Source organism: Montipora capricornis, chromosome 14 (genome assembly GCF_036669925.1).
Source record: "Montipora capricornis isolate CH-2021 chromosome 14, ASM3666992v2, whole genome shotgun sequence".
NCBI classification, from domain to species: domain Eukaryota; kingdom Metazoa; phylum Cnidaria; class Anthozoa; order Scleractinia; family Acroporidae; genus Montipora; species Montipora capricornis.
The window spans coordinates 13478383-13486342 of NC_090896.1; positions in this window are offsets into that span (position 1 = coordinate 13478383).

Below are 7960 nucleotides of genomic sequence, written 5' to 3' on the forward strand. Positions count from 1 at the left end.
CCTAAATAAAAAAAAAACTTGTTTATTTTAACTGGAAGTTTCCCATTTGATAGTCCGCCATTACTAACTTTAAATCTTGAGAGAGCTGGATCGAGGAGAAAATGACGTCAAAGACTCACTAGTTTAAGAATGCAATGTGCTTATACGCGACTGAATTAATATGCAGTACGGGAGTTTCGTGTTTTGCATACATAACAAAGTTCGTTCACACCCAGAAATTTTAAGCTATTGAGTGAATGACGTCACTTTGCCCTAAATCCCACCCTCTGAGGTGCAGTCGACCAGGTTTGAATGTGAGTAATGGCGGTCCCTGAATTCCAAGACTTACACTTAATGTCAACAGCCTTTGGCTAAAATCAAAACTGAAAATTTTGGTAGGCAGGTGTTAAGGAAACACACTTTGAAATTTCTGAAGAAAAAAGGAAGTGAGTTTTTTTTTATCATAGTACTGATTTTAAAATGCCATAAACCAATTCTGAATGTAATACCAATGGTAGATACTGGAAAGCATCTCAAAAATATTTTTTGCTCCCTTAGTGGTTTTCTGTGTGATTGAGTAGATTGCAGCATTAAGGATAATTTGGAAATAGGAAGGTATCTTTTTACCTTAACCTTCTGTTATTTTTGTATCATGTTTCCTTTTTGTATTGCAAATATAGAAAATTTCCTTCTTGGGAATGTAAAAGAAAAACCATACATCATCGCCGAACTTGGTTGCATCCATGATTTTATTTCGTTTGATTGTTAAATCTTACTCAATCGTTTGCCAAATTGCTAGCGCGACCCAGATCACGAGAAGAGCTTCACCGTTACTCTTCCGTTGAAAGTTTGCTCGTGGTTGAAATATATGGGCTTGGTGAGTAACTTAGCCCCTATATTTTGACTGCGCGCCATTTTCAACAGAAGAGCCTGCTTGCAGCCTACGCCCTTACCGTATCCAGTTGTAAAGACGGAAATTCAGGAGCTGTGAGATTTAGTGGCACACACCCGCATATGTATATATGTTTTAAAATCAGAAATCTCTCGACTATTTGCAACCATAATTTTCGCTCCATTGACAATCTAACGATCCAATCAAACGTTCCAATCTGGCGGAAAACCTCAAATGTCTCAGTGTGGATTCCACTGCAAATTTAAATTTGTTGTATTTTTTACGTTACCGGATTTTACGTTGGAGTGTAAATTCACAAGTATTTCCTTTAAGATAGAAATGACGACTTTCCAGTAGATCACAGCTTTAGTAATTCTGTGACGTAATGTTGGCAAAAACTGCATTAATTGTTCTTCTGGCCGAGCTGGGAAGTGGTACAGTTTGATCTCAGGGACAACCATGCCCGTAACTACAATGCTAGACAAATAGAGTGGATACCTTTGTCATCTTTCGTCCTTTTGTACCATAACCGAAATGACGGAAGGACAATGCCCCCACCCACCCAACCCAACGCTGTTCAGTAGGAAGTTAACTAACCTGTATCTCAATCTTGTTTCGGGGGAGGCGTAATAGGACAATTTGCTTCGTGACAAAAAAAAAAGAAAAGATTTAGCCATGTCAAAGAAAGGTAAAAATGCTGCAACAATTTTGTCCAGGATTATAGCTCGTTAGCGGTCACATTGCTGACTCCAGCATCACTGTGAGAAGCAAAATTTCGAGATCATCGAGAAAGGTGGAGAAAGTTATCTTAGCAACGAAAAAGTCAGGTCTCTTGAAGCAGATAATTTTTCTTAAGGCTTGCGTTACTTGTCAGATAGCGTAATTTGCTTTCTCGAATGAAGCCTACTAAACGTTCTGTTACATTAGGAAATTTTTCCTGCAACTTGTCGAGCAATTGTGTTGCGACAAACGTTCTAACATTGCGAAAAAAGGGAGGCACCAGGCAACGTTTCTTGCGACTTGTCTCGTTTTCGATTATTACTAAGTTAAAGAAACAGAGAGCAGGGCAGATGTTAAACTAGGCAATGGTTAAAATTTGTTGCAGCGTTGCAAGACGCATTGCCCAAAGAGAAGTGTTTTCTACTTCTCACAATGGTGGCGGCAGCAAAAAAGTTACTTTGAATGTCTGTGGCAGGGTATGTTACACTGTGCGCTGAATTTTTCGTACAACTTGTATCGCAACAAGCATGGAAACGAGGCTGGACCTTAATAAACCTCAAAACCCTCTTTTGGGTAACCGACATTGTTATCAGAATTGCCCATACGAAGCATTTAAGTGTACACGACACACCTAAGTTTACTTTAAATTTATACAGCTGGTAATGTGACCATGACAGCATGGAAACGAGGCTTGACTTTAAAAGCCACATTACCATATTTAACGTTGGTTGAAACTAATCAGATTAACCCAGTTCAACGAAAATTGCGATTTGTACATTACCAGGTCTTAATTATAAGCAGTACATTATTTACTGCTATTGGTGATGCGAAATTGATTAAGAGGAATCATGTTACACGTGAGGCCTCGAATAAGACGTGAAAAGGTTACACTCGGGAGCCTATTGGGCTCTTGGTACACTTTAGTACACTTGGTACACTTTAGTGGTTTCTCGAAACCCTAAACCATATTTCTTATTTTCCTTTCACGGAAATGTAAGTTACATGTTATATTGCTTGAGTAAAAGAATTATCAATTCGTGAAAAAAGGTTATTGTTACCCATGGTCAGCGGCTTTTATCATCAATTTAGAGATCCTCCATTTTGATTTACAGACTATGTAGAGAAACTAGCGTTAATGTCGCTGATGGCTAACGCCATTGATTCTGGAATGGTAGAAGCCGAGAAGCTAAACCTAGACTTCAACTTATGTATCATCTGTCAGAAAGAAAAAAATGAAAGTCTTGTCGAAGAACCTTCTTCGTACGAGAAAGTTTTCAAATTCATCTAAGAATGGGCTAAGTATGGAAATTTGGCGTATTCTCAAACTTGGGAAAAGCTGCGAAGAATCTCACCTCAGGAGCTTGAAATAGCACAAGCATCATGGCATCGATCCTGCTAAAAAGATGTTGTTCACACTGGGATTCTGAAGAGAGCGAAGGAAAGGTGAGTTAGGGATTAAAGCTGAACATTCTCGCCTATAAAGCTTGTTTCTGCTCGCACTTACCTCAAATATTTCTTACATCTCTCAAAAGTTTTGCTTCGATTCTGCTTACTCAAATGTCAGAATCAATCCGAGAAAAATCTTTTTAAAACTTATAAAAAAAGGCAAGCTTCTTACGAGGAAAAGTACAGGGAAGACTCTGCGAGTGGTCGCCAACTGAAGACAAAATGACTGAGCTCAAGGAAGATCGCTCACTTTTTGCGCAAATGATGATGGTCTGCAAGGCACGCCCTGAGATTGACATCAAGGAAGCTGTCGGGGAGTATGAGTTCTCAATAGTGCCAAGGTCGATGTTTGCCGCGGATGGGACCATGCTTCATTGTTCATCAAAGATCACCTTAATGAACATTCTTGACAAGATGGATCCAAGAAGAAAAACTGAATGTAGTACTGGTTTTGCCCGTTGTTACTGGGCTGTCAGCTACACAGAAGGTCTCTATTGTAGACGCAATGGCAGAGGTTCAGGCGCTTGACAAACCAGACTGGATTAAGAGATGTTCTCAACTTGCTAAGCATTTCACCATGTACGTCTTTGAGAAGTACAACGACTGCGATGAATTGCGACTTTTCTTTGACAGACTAGTAATTTACAAATTTAATGTTTTTTTTTGTATTTCTCGATAACCAGCAACCCTATAGTCTACAAAAGGTTGTCAGTGTTGAAAAACAATTAATGTTTTCTTTTAGGTACGATGTGCCATTTTCTTTAAAGACAGAAACCCAGGTGTCGAGACAAGGTGGACAAGATCCCATCTACTACAAGATTACTGACACAACATACATCGCTAAGGTCCCAAGGAAGAGGCGTCTTTCTCATGTCAATACCAAGGTGTAACTTACCCAATTTCTCGCTAGAAAGACATTAGAGAAGGGAAGTCACAGTGGAAAGGATGTTGTAGTTGCATGGGGCAGCCAATGTGAAGCAACCCACAAAGATGTGGCATACCTTGAGAGCAGCCAAGAGGAAGCAGACACAAAGCTGTTGTTGCATGCTATTGATGCTACAACTTCGGGAGCTACGAGTATCGATATCATCTCCCCAGACACCGACGTTTTCGTGTTGGCTCTCAGAAGGTTTCCAGAGTTGTGTCAGAATACATCCTTTGTGACCGGGAGAGGGCAGCGCCATCTCAAGATACTCAGTAGTCCCATTTTTCAAGCTCTCGCACCTGCTAGAACTGCAGCTCTTCCCGGGTTTCATGCCATGCATGTAAAGGAAAGCTGGGGTGTTGGAAAACATTTCTTGAGGCTGACGAGGATAGTGTCACAGCACTTGCAAATCTGGGTACAGCCGTGCAACCAACATTGCTGCAATCGAGAAGTTAGCCTGCCAGTTGTACCAGCCAAAGACGCACATTTCCAGGGTGAAAGATATGAGATGGTTCCTGTTCCGGAAGAAGCAAGCCCAATCGGAAAAACTACCTCCAACGCAAGCTGCATTGAAGGAGGCCATATTGCGAGCACATTACCAGACAATAGTATGGAACAATGACAAGGTGCCCGGTCCAGAGCTGCCGTCATCAGAGACTTATGGATAGACGATGGATAAAGGTATGTTTTATATACGCATCAGTTTAACTTGAATTTAAGATTGTCTAACGCACTTACACAATTCATGAAAATAATTTCAAATAGGCGCTGAATATTGTGTTTATTTAATTCATAAAAGGTGAATGGGTTCCGATCATGACACGACTACAACCAGCACCTGATGCAGTTCTCCATTTAGTTAAGTGTGGCTGTTCTAAGGAGAAATGTTCCACTAACAGATTTCAGTGTCGGAAGGCTGGACTTAAATCCACCGATCTTTGCAGCTGCGTGAATGGAGGGGATGAGCTCTGTGATAATGTTGCTGACAGTGATGAAGAGGACAATTACGAGCCAGATGATGATGGTGACGAGAACGACGAAGACGACGCGGAAGAGGGTGTTAATCAAATAAATTTTCCTTATTTTTTCTCCCTGTGAAAATTACATTTTTCATTGAACTGAATTGGGCAATTGGGACAGATTTACCATAGTTTAAAATAAGGTCAAAAGAGTTTGATGAACGTAGCCTCGTTTTCATGTTTCCATCATAACATGTCCAGAAATTATTACTTAAAAGGTGCTTTGGTATGTTACAAGCACTTCAATGTGCAAGAGAAATATTTTTTGTATGACCCCCATACATTAACGATGGCTAAACAGCATCATAAGGTAAAGCCTCGTTTCCACGCTGCCATGGTCACATGACCAGTATATAAATTTGAAATAAAGTTAGGTGTGTCAGATATACTTAAATACTTCGTATGAGCAATTCTGATAACAATGTGTTGCCCAAAAGAAGGTTTTGAGGTTTATTAAGATCCAGCCTCGTTTCCGTGCTGGGACATGAACGTCACATTTTTAAACCCACCATAGCGGCCGTCCGCCGATACTAAATTGCCGACAACATTTTCCATGTTCCTTAGAGTCCCCTTAACAGATCAAGACAGGTGGTTTGCTTTTTTCACGAAATTCCCATGGAACTTTAAATCTTGACATATGCTCCCGGACTACGTAGCGTGGAATAAGCGCAAAGATGTATGCTGTAAGCTAGCATGATACTGGTCACATTGGCATACGTACGTACATATGGTCGGCTGATGACGTCATGGCTATAAAACCAAAACTTCTCGCATCGATGGGCTACCATATTTTCTTAACTATGGTGCTCCGCGCGGAGCTCCACTATTACATGTGTTACCTATGAACCATGGCAATTACTAGCTTTATGATAAATGGTTCCTCGGTAATCGAATTTTCTTCTAAGACTTGTTCAGTAGTGGCATCCTAGTCTCTAAGAGGCGATTGTTAGCCCTGTGGATTTGGGCAGGATCTTGTAGGACTGTGTAGCCCGATCCTGGAGTGGCAATCTCTATTGCAGGTGGCACAGACGTGCCTTGTGAAAACACGCGCAGAGGCTGCGCGTTCTTTCCTCGCCGCTCTCATGCATGTAGCCTGGACTCTAGCGTTCGCGTTCGCCTTTGAAACCTTCACTGTGACACTTTGCCGCCATGTATCTCGGTGATTGGCGATGTCCTCTCATGCACTGGTGTCGATTAGTGCAGATCGCAAGTCTCGCGTGATGACGTCCTTGTAGCGCAGCAGGGGCCGACCCACGGGACGGACGCCCTTCCGCAGTTCTCCATAAAGGATTTCTCTTGGCAGGCGGTCAGGCTCCAAGCGATGTGCATGGCCGAGCCATCGAAGGCGTCGCTGAATGAGCAGTGATGGCATGCTCAGTGAGCCAGCGCGCTCCATGACCTCGGTGTTGGTGACTCTGTCCTGCCACCTGATGTGCAGCAAGCATTGAAGGCAGCGGAGGTGGAATGCGTTGAGTCGTCGCTTTTGTCTGGTATAGGTCGTCCACGACTCGCTGCCATAAAGGAGAGTCGACAGGACACAAGCTTGGTAGACGCACATCTTGGTCCTTTCGCTCAACAGGTCATTGCCCCACCAATGACCTCGTCGGGACGTAGACACCTTCTGTACAGTCTACAAAAGGCATACTGGAGCAGCATCGATAAGAAAATCCCGAACAGGGTTGGAGCAAGGACACAGCCCTGCTTTTCTCCACTGCTGACTGGGAAGGCATTGGAGGTGGCCCCATCGAAGCAGACCGTACTCTGTATGTCCTGGTGAAAGGAGATGATGATTGCCAGGAGCTTTGGAGGGCAGCCAATCTTTTGGAGGATCTTGAAGAGCCCGCTTCTGCTCACCACGTCAAAAGCTTTGGTGAGGTCCACGAAGGCGAGGAACAATGGCTGCTGCTGCTCTCGACACTTCTCCTGCAGCTGACCGAGGGAGAAGAACATGTCCACTGTGGACCTCCCGGCTCTGAAGCCACACTGTGACTCGGGGTAGACTTGCAAAGCAAGGGTCTGCAGACGGGTCAAGGTGATCCAAGGGAAGACTTTGCCAACGATGCTCAGAAGAGAAATGCAGCGATAGTTGTTGCAATCACGTTGCAATCACGACCCTTGGTCTTGCCTTGGTGGACCTTTCTGGGTTTTAGCCTGACCTTTCTTGCAACGAGCGAGTGGTCGGTGTCACATTCAGCGCTGTGATAGCTTCTTGTGTGAAGGACACTGCTGAGCTCCGCTCTCCTAGTGATGACGAGGTCTAGCTGGTGCCAGTGGCGGGACCGAGGGTGTCTCCAAGACACTTATGCAGCTCCTCACACTTAAAGTAGCTATTGGTGATACAGAGGCCGTGGTGGCAGCAGGGTTCGAGCAACCTCTGCCCGTTTTCCTTCATCCTGCCGACGCCGAAGTGGCCGCGTCAGGTAGGCCATGCTTACCAGTCGGTCCCAACGCGAGCATTGAAGTCTCGTAGCAAATGTATGCTTTCGGAACTTGGGATTCCGGATAGTGTTTCCTGCAGGGCCTCGTAGAATTGATCCTTGGCTTCTGGCGTGGAGGTCAGAGTCGGGGCGTAGGCGGATATTATGTTTATAAAGCCTGCCGACGTTTTCATGCGAACGGCAAGAATTCTTGATGACCCTCCAGAGGTGGTTATTGTGGTGGCAATCACTGAGTTCCTCACGGCAAAACCTACGCCGTACTGCCTCAGCTCGTCCTGGGACAGGCCTTGCCAGAAGAAGGTGTAGTCTCTTTCTATAAGTGACCCACTGTGGTTTCCTGGAGACAGGCGACGTCGATGTTGAGTCGTGCCAGCTCCTTGTTGATGATGGCGGTCTTGTGGGAGTCGTCCATTAGGTGAAGGTCAGTGGAGAGACCAGGGCACATGGTACGAATTCTCCAGCTTGCGATTCGAAGAGCTGGAGTCTTCGTAGTTTTTTGTTTTTCACTGCTTGGTGCAAGTACTTGCTCGCTTGTCGGGAG